The sequence below is a fragment of the Schistocerca americana genome, chromosome 1 (assembly GCF_021461395.2).
Source record: "Schistocerca americana isolate TAMUIC-IGC-003095 chromosome 1, iqSchAmer2.1, whole genome shotgun sequence".
Classification (NCBI taxonomy): domain Eukaryota; kingdom Metazoa; phylum Arthropoda; class Insecta; order Orthoptera; family Acrididae; genus Schistocerca; species Schistocerca americana.
The window spans coordinates 233,978,786-233,996,031 of NC_060119.1; positions in this window are offsets into that span (position 1 = coordinate 233,978,786).

Genomic DNA, 17,246 nt, shown 5'->3' on the forward strand with positions numbered 1-17,246 from the left:
TAACGACCGTAAAATACTTAGGAGTTACTATCCGGAGCGATCTGAAGTGGAATTATCACATAAAACAAATAGTGGGAAAAGCAGGCGCCAGGTTGAGATTCATAGGAAGAATTCTAAGAAAATGTGACTCATCGACGAAAGAAGTAGCTTACAAAACGCTTGTTCGTCCGATTCTTGAGTATTGCTCATCAGTATGGGATCCTTACCAGGTTGGATTAATAGAAGAGATAGACATGATCCAGCGAAAAGCAGCGCGATTCGTCATGGGGACATTTAGTCAGCGCGAGAGCGTTACGGAGATGCTGAACAAGCTCCAGTGGCGGACACTTCAAGAAAGGCGTTATGCAATACGGAGAGGTTTATTATCGAAATTACGAGAGAGCACATTCCGGGAAGAGATGGGCAACATATTACTACCGCCCACATATATCTCGCGTAATGATCACAACGAAAAGATCCGAGAAATTAGTGCAAATACGGAGACTTACAAGCAGTCGTTCTTCCCACGCACAATTCGTGAATGGAACAGGGAAGGGGGGATCAGATAGTGGTACAATAAGTACCCTCCGCCACACACCGTAAGGTGGCTCGTGGAGTATAGATGTAGATGTAGATGTAGAAAACCCTATACAATTGGCGCATCTTAACTTATTGCATTCTTAGTCACATGTGTTGTGCATCATTACTAGAGAGCAGTCTCCAGAAAGATTGATACAGGTACATCTCTTTCTATCATATGATTTATTTCTTATATGTCAATTACTACCACTCAGTCTCTCTCCATAATGTTTTTCAAAGTTGATTGGAAGGTAATGTATGCAGCACTAGTTACTCACCTGTTCAATAATGCTATACTTAGCTAGCTGGAGCTTGGATTTCAAACAGCTTGTCATACCTACTTGCATACTGTATAAGTCTACAAAACATTCTCAATAGCTAAAGTAGCACCCATCTTACTCTTCATTGATTGACCAGACATGAAACTGTGTCAGCCATAACAGGGTACTAGGGATGTTATGCCTTTATATAATCCCACGTTCATTCCCTGCCAGCTTTAAGTTTTAGCTAAGAAAAATAATGTTGAAGACTGTAAACAGTTTTTTTCAGCTCACAGACTCATTTCTACAAAGAACATCACATTATTTACATGTAGAAAAATTACGGTGGAGAGTGTCTTTTGTTCTCTTGGCCTACATTGATACCATACTATGTCATTTGAATCATAAGTGATAATTAGTTCTTTTTCATGTGATACTGCACTTCAAATGACTCATTCCACATAATTATAATTTATCATGCAAATTATCCGTGACACATGAAACTAACTAAAAGTTAAACCAGCTAAAAATGGAGAAAATAATCAATTAGCTTTTGTTAAATTTACTAACATTTCTCTGCAGCTGTGTTTGATTTAATCATTAATAAGAACACTGGTCTGTCACATTTGTAGTGTTGGTGTAGTATACCAACAATAAGCAGTTTTGATAGAAGTATTTGGACGCACATATCAATGAAAATTTAAATCAGAAAAATAAATATAGACCTCAGAAATCCTTAGAGGCTTTATAATCAGTAATTTATTATATTTAGCTTATTTTCATTTATTGACGCACTACAGAATAGAAGTTTGGATTACATCCTTTCAGGAAAACCTAAATATTGCATAAAAGCTGTTGGAATTCTGTGTCAGATTCAAGCACAAGATTTTTTAGACGGTTGAGATAGAAGTAACATTTTTACAACACCCATTGAAATTGGACAGTAATACAGATGTTCATAAACACAATAATAACATGAAAATCTATTTTCACTACTCTCTGATGAACGGAATATCGGCATATGATGATGAAAATCTCATGTTTCACGATCTGTCTACGGAGATCAGTTGTCTTGTAAGAAATCTTGGTAGTTTCAAATGCTGATTCAGGTTGTTTTTCTAAAGAACTCCTTTTATACCATGGTGTAATTATTGAGTAGAAATAAGTAGTCAAATACAAATCTTTAAATAGCTAGCGTTTACCCTGATTTATATAATTTTTAAGAAATGTATTATGTTTTCCTCAAGGGGCACATTTCACATTTATTGTAAATATGACTTGTGAAACATATCTATGTAATTAACAACAAATATACCAAGTATGCATTTATCGTGCAACTATAGTGTGACAAAAGTGAATGTCCCAATAGCTTCTCACATCATAAAATAAAATCGTTAGTAATCGATTATGATCAGACATAAAATTAACGTTATCTTTGCTCACACGCAGGCTAACTGGAAGGCCTGTAATGCATATGACCTGTAGCAAGTTTTGCGAATTCAAATTAATTATTTTAACGATCTTTTGTTGAGAGAATTGTGATAGCTAAGAATACAGCAAAAAATTTGGTGGTCAGAAAGAGTTATAAAGGTAGGGGTGAGGCTACATGGACTTTTGCAGGTTCATGCCATCATTATCAGTGTAAAGTAGGTAATGAGAATGTGGATATTAATGGCTTTGTTTCTTTCTGAAGCAGGATCATCTGTGAGGTAGCTAATAGGAAACTACAGGGCAGATGCTGACATAAATGTTTGAGAACACATCATTCGTAGCACATTATTGCAAAAAGGTTAATCAACTGATGAACCGCATGGGGATGCCATTGTTGACCTATAAAATTGTTAGTTGCGATTTTAGTGAGCACAAGAAAAATATGAGTGAGTTACTTTCGATAGAAAATGAGTGCAGCCAAATTAATAATGATTCTATTAAATCACATTGACAAATGAATGTGCAAGCTAGTTGTGGCAACATTATGTTTGGAGCATTAACTACGACCACCCTGAATTTTTCTGCCTGGAGTGTGGTAAGTGTGGACACTCATAATGTTGGTGTTGACCATTTGCTTCCCTTTGTCTTCCCTTTGTCTTCTCTACCACACATAGTATATTCTAGCAGAACATTTAGCTACACAATGAGCTTCTATAGCTCGAGTAGGATGGTGGATTCCAGTCAGTTACTGCTTTTCTAAGTAGCTGGATAAAAAATGAGAATAAGATATACCTTTAAACCTCCGCACATTTTCATTTTTTGGAAGCATTCTAGAAAATTTAAAAGGTAATATACAAGGGCTAACATTTGACTACAATTAATGTATTCCCATAGTCAGAGTTTGGATTTCTAAAGGGTTTCGATATTGAGGATGCTGTTTACATATACAACGAGTGTGTACTTAATTCGTTGGCCAGCCGGAGTGGCCATGCGGTTCTAGGCGCTACAGTCTGGAGCCGAGCGACCGCTACAGTCCTTCCTCGGGCATGGACGTGTGTGATGTCCTTAGGTTAGTTAGGTTTAAGTAGTTCTATGTTCTAGGCGACTGATGACCTCAGAAGTTAAGTCGCACAGTGCTCAGAGCCATATTTTTAATTCGTTGGGCAATAATTTACAGGCAAATGGTATATTCTGTGTTTTTGCAAAGGCTTTTGATAGTGATAATCACAATATTCTTTCAAGTAAGTTAAAGTATTATGGCGTAACGTGAAACTCCGCAAAATGGTTATGATTACATCTCCCTGACAGAAAACAAAGTGTGTCAATAGGAAACAGTCCCATATGAAGCAACAGGTATCACTCACCCTAATGGGAACTGACCACATGTGGTGTCCAACTAAGTTCCATCTTAGGGCCTTTACTTTATCTTATGTATGTAACTGACTTCGCATCACATGCTAGGTGTGTTTTGATAGAAGCTGATACTAATATTGCAACAACCAGCAAATAAGGTATATTTTTAGACAGAGTGCTTAATGAAATTTTGGTGGACATTATTAACTGGTTTCTAGCCTATTCTTTGTCACTGGTCTTTCAAATGAGTATGTAGTTCAACACTAATAAGAGGTACCCTCCTGGCATCTTTCTAAAACTATGATGACAAGCAGATAGAAGAGGTTGACATGGTAAAATTTTTAGGATTATAACTTGCTAATATATTCAACTAAGAGCAGTACTCGTATACCACAAAGATGCAGAAAAACCGAAAGAGTTTTTTAATGCGGATGTCGTTACACATAGATGGCACAAAAATGAAAAAGTGTGGCATACTTTGCTTACTATTTTTATATAATGAAATACAGGGTTATTTTTGGGGTAATCCATCATGCCAAGCTATAGTTTTCCGAATCCAAAAGCATGTAACACGAATTATTTGTAGTGTGACTGTAAGAACATTCTAAAGAGGCCTGTTCAAGTAACTAGGAATACAAACTATTGCTTCCCAATACTACTACTGTTTCTTTATTTCTTTATTAAATTTGTCATAAATAATTAAAATTATCGTCATCGAAGTTTGTAATCCTGTCGTCTTCAGTTGCGTATAATATTACGCCATACTGATAATTATTACTTTGAAACTGTCTAATCACAAACTAAATAAAACGCCATTTTTGTGCCATATGCCTTTCGCTCTTTTTTTCTTTGCAAGGTCTCTTCAGTGGCTTGTAATATGTGCATGTTTTTTGTTTACACTTTTTAACTTACGTTCAGGGCGTTTTACATATAAGTTATAAACGATTCTGGCACGTTTTGATTTTCTGTGATGTAGTAATAATTTAAAGTCCTACTCCCATATTTAGTGGATGTTGCTCTACACACTGAGTTCTTGTTCCTTTGTTATAGTTTTTCTTCTTCTGATGATTGCCATTTGAAATTCCCCTTTTTCCACTACACAGCATTAGGAATAACATCAAAACGTGTCCTCCATTCTTAATACCGTGAAGTGTAAAAAACCAAAGTTCAAATGTCAATTATCAAAAGAGGAACAGCTATAATAAAGGAGCAATAACACAGCACGTAGAGCAACATCCACAAAATCTGTGAGTAGAACATTAAATTGTTACTATATCACAGATAAGCAAACGAGTCACAGAACTGTTTATAGAATATATACGCAATGCCCTAAATATAAACTAAACAGTACAAACAAAAATATTTACATATCCAGGCCACTGAAGACGACTTGCAAAGAATAAATGCGAAACGCTTATGGCACAAAAATTGTGTTTTATTCAGTTGAGATTAGATGGTCCCTTGTAATAATTATCAACACACAGTAATGAAAATTAAATCTCTTTGTCGAACGAACGACTCAGCTTATGGAATCGTTACTAAAAATAAAAATAGTCTACATAAAGATTGAAAGTCACTTACTTTGGTGTAGAAAGGTGTCCATTATTCAGGATTTACAACTTTCCAGCTGTCATAAAAGATTACAAGTAGCTAAAATTCAGTTTGAGAGGAGCCTGAAGGATTTATTGGTGGTCAATGCCTTCTACTCCATTGACGAATTTCTTGGTGGAACCAACTGAAATATTTATTATTAATAATATCAAGTAATGTAAAATTGGCCTTTTGCATATCTTCAGTGCAGTAGTGTGTTCAATGTAAGTAAACGGTATAAACTTGTTGCTGTTTGGTGATGCATGGATACAGTAGTCAAAGAATAATGCAGTCCAGCGCATATACATATATATGTTTGTCACAAGTTGTAATATTACCTCTTAAATTAAAATGTGTTTCAGATTTTTAACTTATTCCATATCATGAAGACCATATGACTTAAGAGCTGTGGAGAGAACATTAGCATATTTCTTTTTTTGTAAATATGTACTGTGTGTTCCTGTTGTCAGACACGTTCTACATCCTTTACGGTCTCCTCATATCTGTCTACGGAAATAGAAATTTTTCTACTTTAATCTAAATATTCCCTGACAATTAACGTTCCGTGAAGATGGAGAAAGGGCAGCTGAGGTCGACAATTGATGAAGAAATTTTTTGGAGGTCTGTCCATCGCATTATCCTGAATAATTCCAGGTATTTTGTTTCTCTGGTGATAAAATATCGATTGTTACGTCGGAAACGCTACTGGTGTGCTGTTCTGTTTTCAAGAAATTCAACAAATAATGTTGACCAGAATAATTTTGGAAAGTATATGAAGATGGTATCTGTTCTTTCGGACATGTCCGAAAGAACAGATACCATCTTCTTATATAGTTAAGGCTAACTGACCATTGACCTCCTTCTGTGCTGGATGCACACGCATTGCCCGACCTCTTACGGGACTCAGTAAGACTGTCTGCCGCAAGTAATGAGTGTAATGAGCAGGGGCACTATGAATGTAGTGTGTGGACGTTAAGTTGGGAATGTGGGTCTCACAGGGAGCATGCAACGGATAAATCCCTGCAGTAGCATTATCTTCTGTGCCCTCGGTGGCTCAGATGGATAGAGCATCTGCCATGGAAGTAGGAGATCCCGGATTCAAATCCTGGCTGGGCACACATTTTCAGCTGTCCCCGTTGATGTATATCAAAGCCTGTCGACAGCTTATGGTCTTGATTTCATTATTATTTGATTTTAGAAAGGGTCCAGTGCTGTGAAACAATGCTAAATTTAGTAAAGATATTTGTTTGGCAAGGTCTAACTTAGTGGTCTAGTGAGAGATGAAATGTTATGATAGCAGCCATGGTCGCAATAGTAGTACAGCTAGCTGGATAGTGGAGTATGGTTTCAATATTAATGTTCTACTTGTAGGAAAAAGTGTAATGGAGATCTGTAAGAAGCAGTAATCATTATTATTACACACCGATGCGGTAACATGACACATAACACAGCCTACTTTACCTACCAAGATGACAAGCTGTAATTCAGAAAGCAGTATGTAACAAGCATTAATAATTATTACACATAGATGGTGGTAATATGATCTGTATGATAATATGAAGAGCTGGCGGGATAAAACGGATAAGTCCATCAGTTCTCTAAACGAATGTTTTTATGCACAACTATACATTGAACCAATGGCTTTCGAATGGTGTTGTTGGTTGCAGGATAAATGGCACCGGTCCTTCTAAAATTAAGAAAAACAAGAATACACTGTTCAGGGATATAGGGGATCAGTCCGTTCCGTTTGAGCAATAAAAGGGTTCAGTCCAAAGATTCATGGGAATTGCGTGAAGACTGGGATCAGTCTCAGCGCTTGTTGCGCCGTGAACCATGACTTATAGGCACGTCTACACTGGTTTCTAGATTGGCCCACAATATTGTCCTCCGTCCCGCAACAAGACGCGAGTGAATAAGAAGCTCCGATAGTTAGCGTATAGTAGTGTGTGTTCTTTGCAGTTCGTGCTGCTAAACTCGGGCAAGTCGAGTTTAATGCGCAAAGTTTGTGGCTCTTAGTTTTTTTTAGTGCATCACAGTTCAGTGCTAAAACAGTTGACAAATCTGCAGGATTCACAAACAATGGATTCACAAACAATGGATTCACAAACAATGGGGAATGATGCTGATGAGTTTCTAAGAAGTTCAGGGACGAAAGAAAGAAAAGTGAGAGGTAGAATGTCAGATGTATGGAAAAAAAATCGGGTTAATGACTCATGTTCTTGGCCAAAATTGTGAATGTCGACTTCGATGTTTTGAAGTGGTACCAAATTTAGTAAAACATTGGATACTTCAACAGTTTAATCTCATGGAAAGTAAAGACGAGCAAGACACTTACATTAGCGGCTTGATATCTGTTCTTCCTGTACAGCGTCGACGTATTCGGAAACCAGCAGCAGAGGCTAGAACTAATTTGGCCACTTTTAAATACAGAGTCCATGGTAAAAATTTTGAGGGCCAGGCAGTAGAGTATGACCGTTGCAAAAAGGCTTTTTGTTCTTTTCATGGAATACGGAAAAAACGAGTAGAACGTGTTTGCACTGATCTGGCAGCTAATGGATTTTGTGCAAAACGCAAACAAGGAAAGCACGATGTTAGGCCTCACAAGATTAAGGATGATGTAAATTTAATCAGAATCCACATTAAATCATTTCCTTCCAGGAACAATCATTATGGTTTGAAAGATTCCAAACGAACTTACATGCAACAAGATTTGAATGTAAAAAGAATGTTTGAATTGTTTGAGGAACAAATTCAAGGAGTGGAGGTGTCATACCACTACTACAGAAAAATCTTTTTAACAGAATTCAACATCAGCTTTGATTATCCACGAATAGACATTTGTTCTACTTGTGACGAATTTAACTCGAAAGTTAAAGATTTGGAGACTCAAAAAGAGAACTGCACAAATACGGACAAAAGAAAAGAAATAGAAATCGAATTACGTCGATTAACGACATCAAACACACTTCACAAAAGAAAGGCTCAAACTTTTTACAATAGAAAACGGCAGCTGGTCGTGATAGTCTGACTTCTGTAGCAAAAGAGGCCACTTGCTTTGATTATGGCAGAAACTTACCAATCCCAAATGTGTCGACTAATGACGTCTATTATAAATGACAGCTGTCTTTGGATGTTTTCAATATCACTGTTTTATCATCAGGCCAAAGTTATTTCTACTTATACACCGAAACTGTGGGAAAACGAGGAAGTGATGACGTGTGTTCTCTTCTACACGACTTTTTTTATAATCACCATCCACTAGAAGTCAAGGAAATACACTTCTTTTGTGATGCATGTGGTGGCCAAAATAAGAATTTCATCATATTACGTTTTATGCGTTATTTGGTCCCCCATGAGATGCGCTTTATCAAAATTACTCTCACTTATTCAGTCCGTGGGCACAGCTACTTAGATCGTGACAGACAAATGGCTTCATTAAATCCAAAAGCTTGGCTTGAGAGACCTGAAGCTTGGAAAGAACACTTTGAAGCAGCTTGGCGAAAACCTTCACCCTCTGTAGTTGAACTTATAACAGAAATGAACAAAACAGTGATCAGATTATTGGGCAAAACATTTTTCGGAAATGGACACAACACCTAACTCCACTCTACACAATGAGGAATTTTCCAATTCGGCCAATGCGAGAGGTAAGGACCGACAACACCACTGAAGACATTCTTTACTGGATCACGTACAACGGAACGTGGGAAAAAGCAGTCATTGTGAAAAGGAACAATCGGCCACCACAAAATGAAGAATTCATTCTACCAGGCCTTTCCTATGATGGTAAGTTATTTTCATTGAACTCTTTTATAAATCTCATTAAAGAAAAAATTAAATTCCTAATCACTTGTCTTTTTATTTTAAGGCCCATTCCGATAAGTGCAGCAAAATATAAAGACCTACAGAGTTTGGCCACATTCTGTGAACCTAAAGCTAGGACCTTCTTTGAAAACCTTCAACACAATTAAGCAGGAAGACAACACTCTCCGATCGTAGTTTGTATAGCTACTTAACTTGTAACAGTTGAAAGTTGATTTAACTGTAATACTATGTGAAAAAAAATAAAAAATAAACGTCGTTTGAAGTATTATTATTTTGTAAATAGTTTCTCTTATTGAAATAAATGGGATAAGTCCTGTGGACTAACCACCTTTTTCCCACAAAAGCTTGTACTTCAGACTATTTTTGGAGGAAAAAATACCTAATAGCCTTTTTTTACTGTACTTTTTATTGCAAATTGAAAATTTATATACTTAAAACTACTAAATAACTAAGAAAAATTAGAAATAAATTATGAAAGACAAAAGTTGTTTGGTGTCCAATCATTGTTTTTGCTCTCCTGAAAAATTTTTAAAAGTGGACATATCCTTTTTATCCCACCTGCCCTTCATATGGCTTGTTTTACCTACACAGATAATATGCTGTAATTCAGAAATAATGACTAAAAGTTAATAATAAACTAATTACTGCTAACTTTGTCAGAAATGTACCGTTTCAACGTATATGGGTTACTGAGGCTGACTACTCCAGGTACAATTCTGATTTGTATCTCCTTGTACTGCTTGCAGCCTCGTTATGCTGCTTCATGCGTTTTTCAGACGGTACAGTTACACAACAGTGGCCTCAATTATAACATAATGAGGCCTCCTGAATGTGCTACCGACAGACCGCTCTGTCACCCTTGCCAAAAGCGTCATTGCGTCTCAGTATTGAACGCCACATGATCAGCACACAGTCATTACAGCCAGCTTTCCCAAATTGAGGTCTATCTTTTTCCTGCAGTTATTCCATCAGCTGTCCATTCGAAACTAAGAACACTCCATTCCATAGCTCTTACCAAGGAAAAACTGTTGCCAGTATTGGCAATCTAACCTCTTGAAACTTTCACATTAAAAAATGTTAGCAAATACTTGTACAAATTATACATTAAGCACTGGAGTGACTGGAACTCATATGTCTGAACAAGATGTTGATGCAGTTTGGTGAAGAATGAATGGTGAATTGCTCGCTATGTGTAAGGTAACACGTTCAGAAGCTCAAGCTACAGAAGGTTACCCTTAGAACATGTGCTTTCAGTGATAAAAGATGTTACAAGCTTAGAACAACTTAATACCTTTTTCATTTATGATCGCAGTGCAGCAGTAAAAGACACCAGTACTAAAAACGATTTTTTACAACATAACCAGTGCTTTTCAGTACGTTAAGGGGACATTGTATGTGAAATTTTTTAAAATTTGATATTTTCTGTTTTCTACTTCATAATGTACTTTGGACTTTTCTAAACATTTTCGGATATAATACATTAAGATCAGTCAGTTGTGAGACCTTCAAATAATATTTTGAATGTTGATGTGTGACTGTCAAATTTTGCGGCTACGCATATATTGCCACAGTTGAACAGTCATATCTTGGGAACCACACAGTCTAAAAGGCTGTGAATTGCTTTGTTTTGTGCCGACTGCTACGTCTCAGAAGTTGGCTTCACAAATAAACAAATCAGTCTTTTGTTTCTGATACTAGTTTTCGTTGAAAGTAGTGAGATTATCAGCTATTTTTGTAGTAACCTAACTTCTATTACTTTTTATATGTAAATAAAATGACTATGCATAAAAGTAATTTCGAAAACGCAAATTTGCAGGTATCATATGTGAGACTGCTTTTTCTTCTGAAGTACGTGAAAAACCGGCGAAGGAAACCAGGATAATGGTTATGAAGTGACCACGCCCCCTAGTGCATCGAAAAGGAAAATAACTTTAGAAATTGGTGACAGTGGTAAGAGTAATGATATTGTGGACAACGTCATTATTGATCTGCAAATCTTTGCACAAGTTCTTTCTGAAACTGTCTCTTGCTGTCTTTGTGGTGGTGAAGTTAAACTTTATGAGGGTACTGTAGCTAGAAAGGTGTTGTGCCTAAATTAATTATTAAATGTCAGAAGTACAAAAACAAAAAAGCATATCATACTTCATCAAAGTATTCAGGTAATGAATTGTATGAAACTAATGTGAAACTGTTCTATGGCCATAGATGCATTAGTAAAGGTGCGAGGGCTGGTAATGTTCTCTGCACTGTGTTGAATTTGCCAAAACCACTTTCTAGGTATACGAAATATGTAACAGCAATTGGGGACTCTGTAAATGCTGTGGCTGAAGATTCAATGGTTGCTGCTACATCAGAAGCTGTTGAACAAAATGAGGGTGACACGGGCATCAGTATAGCTGTGGATGGATCCTGGCAAAATGGTTCAAATGGCTCTGAGCACTATGGGACTTAACAGCTGAGGTCATCAGTCCCCTAGAACTTAGAACTACTTAAACCTAACAAACCTAGGGACATCACACACATCCATGCCCGAGGCAGGAATCGAACCTGTGACCATACCGGTCACACGGTTCTAGACTGAAGCACCTAGATCCGCTCGGCTACACCGGCCGGCTCGTGGCAAAAGCGTGGGGTTATTCCTAAAAATGGTTTTACATCTGCAATAAGTATTGACACAGGAAAAGTTTTGGATTTTGAAGTTCTCAGTAAGTACTGCCAAGGTTGTACAATGAACCAGAAGAACAGATCACTTCATAATCAGCAGTGAATAAAAACTATGATGGTACAAGTGGAGGAGTGGAGGTAAAGGGAACAGTTAACATTTTCCAGCATTCGCAGAAGGAAAGAGGTGTGAGGTATGTAAATTACTTAGGTTATGGAGACAGCAAGGCTTTCATTGCATTAGAAAACAGTAAGCCATATGATGTTCCTATACAAAAACTTGAGTGTGTAGAACATGTCAAGAAAAGGATGGGAACACGTCTGCATAACCTAAAAACCAAGCTGGGTAACACAAAACTGTCTGATGGCAATACAATAAAATGTGCTGGAAGACTAACGGACAAAGTAATTGATGAATTACAGGAATATTATGGGAAGGCCATTTGGGATAATTGTAACGATTTTGAGAAGATGAAAAAAGTTGTGTTGAGCACTTTCTTTCATCGAATATCAACCAATGAAAAGCCATGTCATGCTTTGTGTCTACCTCCACCAAACACTTTGTGTAAATATAGGCAAGCTGAATTTTCTGGCACTCTGCATGAATTTACATATAAACATTCTCTTCCTTTGGCAGTAATGGAGGCAATCAAACTCATTTACAGAGACTTGTCAATTCCTGAGCTCCTAAAGAAGTGTTTACATGGGAAGACCCAGAATGAGAATGAGTCCTTCAATAATGTTGTGTGGAGCCGTGTGCCTAAAAATTTATTTGTTGGTCTCATGACTCTAAAGTTAGCAGCATCTGATGCTGTAATAACTTTTCATGGTGGGAACTATGAAAGACTTAAGGCTCTGGAGAAGTTAGGGGTAAGATCTAGTCAGAACACAGCTACAGGACTGCGGGAACTAGATGAGCTTCGTGTACGTGAAGCAGAGTTAGCTGCTCAGCAAATGACAGAAGATGCAAGAAAGAAACAAGAGGAGGAGGCAAGCACTGGGCTGCTGTGACACAGAAGAAGACACAGACTGGGCCAGGGCAATTCTAGTGCATAAAAGGCGCAGAAATGTAAGTCTGTAAAAGAATTTGTAATTAAAAAAGTTTTAAACCTCAGTATCTCTGAACTACATTGCAGTGAATGACCCATATTCTAAAAAAGTACTGATGGTAGAGACATGAAATTCTCACAGCATGCTAAGTGTGAGATGGAACACATATGGAGCTATAATAATTACAATATCCTGAGTTGTTTCGTTTTTATGGTCATTTATTTACAAAATTATGTCAAAAAAATTGAGTGTTTCAAAACAAAAAAATATTACATGCTCCACAATACAATTTTAGTAATAATTCTAGTTCAGTGCATCTAGAAAGGTGCATTCAATAATTATGGAAAATTGTAAGTTGGTGTCTTTAAAAGTTTCTTAGATAATGGGTCACAAAATTCGATAATTTAACATTGGTGGCATAGGACATACAATGTGCCCTTAAGCATCACATTTGTAAGTTTGAGCAAAAAAAAATATTTGTTAAGGTATTCGATGTTGAAACTCTTTTCTGCAGAAATAATTTTACTTTATAAAAAAGTTTTTATGGCAGATTATATTGGGATCCCTCTGCCCCAATGCAGAGATCAGATCATACTACCCACATCTCGTATTTCTCAGCTACACTTCCTTTCCTTCTGAGCCCACAATTACTAGACATTTTTTCTTGTTTTGGTGTAATAAACTTGTTCCTAAGGCTTGTCGGCGTTTTTTTGGAACACCATTTACGTATTCATATTAACATAAAAAAGCTGCTCTCACTATCTGCAATACTTCTACAAACAATATTCTGTTACGTACCAAGGAGTTAAATAAAAGTGACATACCAAAATCTGTTGATCGATATTCTGCTGTATTTGCAAAATTCCAACGGGTGTTATCTCATTCTTTATAAAATAAAACTGAGCTGACCTTTCACTTGTCTTGCACTATTACTCAATGTACAAAATATTTTTCCAGCGATTGTTTTTTAGCAGTTCTGTAAGTAGAAAGCATACACTTAACATTACAGAATCCAAGTGTATGTGAACTGTTGATCGATCCATAAATCGAACATACGCGCGAAAAATTCTCCCCATATTTACAAAATTTCAATGCACACTGATTTTCATTATCGGACGAGTAAATGCAGCCTACTGAAAAATTGTTCACACGCGTCTACCATAGGTGTAACAGGCTGTGGTCAGTAAAGTTTAGTCACGGCTTAGCTCCTTTCAGCCGATGGGATAAGATGAATTACTAAGAGAAGCACTAGAATTTGTGCCCTGTCCTCAGACAGATGCCTTCCTTCCACTAGGAAAGGACCACCGGCAAACAGTATTTGGGGTATACTTAAATCTGTGTGACATATATTGGTCGAATACACCTAAGTCACCCTTTAGCTAATGACAAGGCAGTCCGTCGTTTTGTTGTGGACACACTCTCAAATTTGCAAGGCGACAACCAATGTGTCACGAAGATCTATGAAGACAAATAATGGGACAGTTCCTTTGAAAGGTTCACGGTTAACTTCCCTCCTCATTCTTAGTCAATGAAAGTTGTGCTCCAACTCCGTCACTACGACAAAAACTCTAACCCTACCTTCTCAACTTCCTAAATTTTTTGTTGTAGTTCTCAACTAACACCTTAATCTAGCGAAATAGAGCATAAATTTCTGCAAAACTATGGTTTTAACCAGTCAATTTTTAACAATTTTTTGTTTTCAGTTTCTTTTTACAAATCTTTTATGTTTTTTCCTTATCATAATTCCCGCTTAATTGCATTTCTTTTATGAAATGATTTGGTGACCTATTTCACCTACTGATATCGTGCATGGATATTTATGTGTACACAGTGCTGTATTCAAGCAACATCAACTTTTGTGTTCTTATCACTTATGTCCAAGCTACTTTAGCACCCCTAAAATTATCATTACTTACCATGATTTTATAATAAGTTACTGCGCAATCGCTGATGATACTGCTACGACGAATGCACACTTCATTAATTTCTGTGCACCCTAAGGCAATACTGAGGTTTACAATAGGAGAAGTTGTCACCAATTGAAGTACTCTATTTTTGCTTCAGTATCATTGCATTAGGCTACTTGAGTGTCCTATGTTAATATAGAAAAACAACGGTGTCGTGACGAGCGGTTTTCATTATCATTTTAGCTGTTTTAAGCTGAAAGGTAACGAAATTTATTAGATATGTAGCGCAAAATGTCTCGTAAATATCTAAATCAAGTAAAAACTGTGACCGGGAATCCGTCTTCAGAATGAAGAATATCCTGCATTATAGATCGAGACATATACTTTTTAAAACATAGTCTTGTACTTGAAAGCAGACCATCGGCATAGATGTACCTTTGTTCCCAGAATTGATTCTGGCAAAAACGCAGTCCCTCGTCTGTCCTTCACCCGTTGATTAGTAAATAATACGTCTATAATGGCTTCGCCGTCCATGGCTCATTAAACCCTACAAAATTAAAGCATCTACTAACTGACAGCATTATTCCGAGAATCATAAATTTATTAGAAATGAAGTCCAGTAGCTAACTTGTGTTGATGCATGGAAGACATGTAAACATCTGTAGACTCAATTACAGAAATGTCATTACCATAGATCTGTTACCTCAGCTGTTGAACGAAATTGTGTTTGACCGTATACATCCATGAAGAACAGCGCATGTATGTGAAATATTGTGTGAAAGTCAGTGGAATGAGGAAAGCTTGATGAATTTTATTAACACACAATATAGTCAAAGAAATCATGAACTCCATTTAAAAAACATCAGTACATTTATTAATAAGCTGTATTAACAAGGTATCTTAATGTAATTATTCTACCATCTAATGCAGCCACTCATTTGCAGCATCTATCCTCTGAGCACCTTGAGCTGTTTCACCCAGATTCGTTTATGGAACTGATTCCTGTATCTTCTCATGAAGCTCCAAAAGACCTTGTAGAGGTGAAATCTGTTGCACACATAAAATAAATTAGTATTCGGGAACAATCACAACAGCTTAGAACATAGAAAAAATAAAAAGCAAGAATTTACGTCATACAATGATTGTTGTTGCTAAGTTTTTATGAAGCATGCACACTCCCTTTGCAAAACATTAAATAACTGCAGGAACGCAATTCATCTGGCAACTACAGTTACGGACCAAAACGACAAACGCAACAGAACGTTATACTACAGACAGACTTCATAGGCGAGTTAATTAAGTAGCAAGAAAGTTATTTTAATATTTGTCCTTCATTTCTAGAAATTAAATAGCGGCTAAGCTGTATAATGTACTAACTGGACTCTCTCAGATAGGCTACAAAAATGTGAACCTTTAATCATGGGGTAGCTATTCTTACGTCAGGCGCCCAGAAAGGCAAATGGTTTCCGCGGTTAATGCAATCCAAAGTATGGAGATACCAGTAGAAAACATCCACTAGTCACTTTAAAGTCATATAAATCGATAGAGATCCATCACCAGAGATGAAGAAGCTAGGGTAACACTCTTCTCGAAGATCAAAATATACTTTCGTGGTTGTATTTTCATAAAACACACACACACACACACACACACACACACACACACACACACACAGAGAGAGAGAGAGAGAGAGAGAGAGAGAGAGAGAGAGAGAGAGAGAGAGAGAGAGACTGAAAAATGCCTAGGTGTTCAACACTCCCTCTGTCGAAACACAGTGTGTTTCGGTATGATGTAAGTTTGCAGATGTAATAGAGAAAATCAAATGTATCGATCTGAGATAAGAAACCCTCATATAAAAATGACTGACTTTAAAAGTATAAGCGACAATGGGACAACTTCACATTTACGGCTGGGATGCTGACGATGATTAAAATCAAGCAAATAAACTGTTGCCAAACTTCGTCTGTGCAGCTTCCAAAGGGCACTTAGAAAATGACGTTCCACGGCGTCTATGCGGGTATAACATCGTAGCCCAAAAATAGGTCATACCCTCTCGAACAATCTCACTGTTGATCGAATGCCACAGGCAGCGAATTCTTGCCAAGAGTTCCTCCATAGTCTCGACTATTCATATGACTCCATAAGAAGAAATCAGATGGGATCACGCCATTTCAACGAGCGGGCCACAAAACAGCACTTCATAACGGTATCTAACTATCAGAGACCCATAAGGGAATGTTCGGGTGTAGGATGTACATTGTGAGCTGGGGCTCCACCATGATGTACTCACACATGTCCACGAAGATAAAAGGGGTATCTTGCGACAATGAGGAGAACGTCCCTCGCAGAGACATAAAAGAAACTGTCGCATTTTAGCGGTGAGAAAGCAGAAACGGATCTATAAACCAATCACTGACTATGCCAGGCCACCGCTTCATTATAAAGCCATGCGAATGGTACGAGGATTCTCAAACGGTCCGTAAATGACTACAGCAACAATTAGGAATATGCGGGAATTTGACGACTGACGACGCTTGGAGGATGCAACAAATCTACTAAAGAGACCACCTGCACTTCGTTTGTCCGTCCTTTCCTGGAATATTGCTGCGTG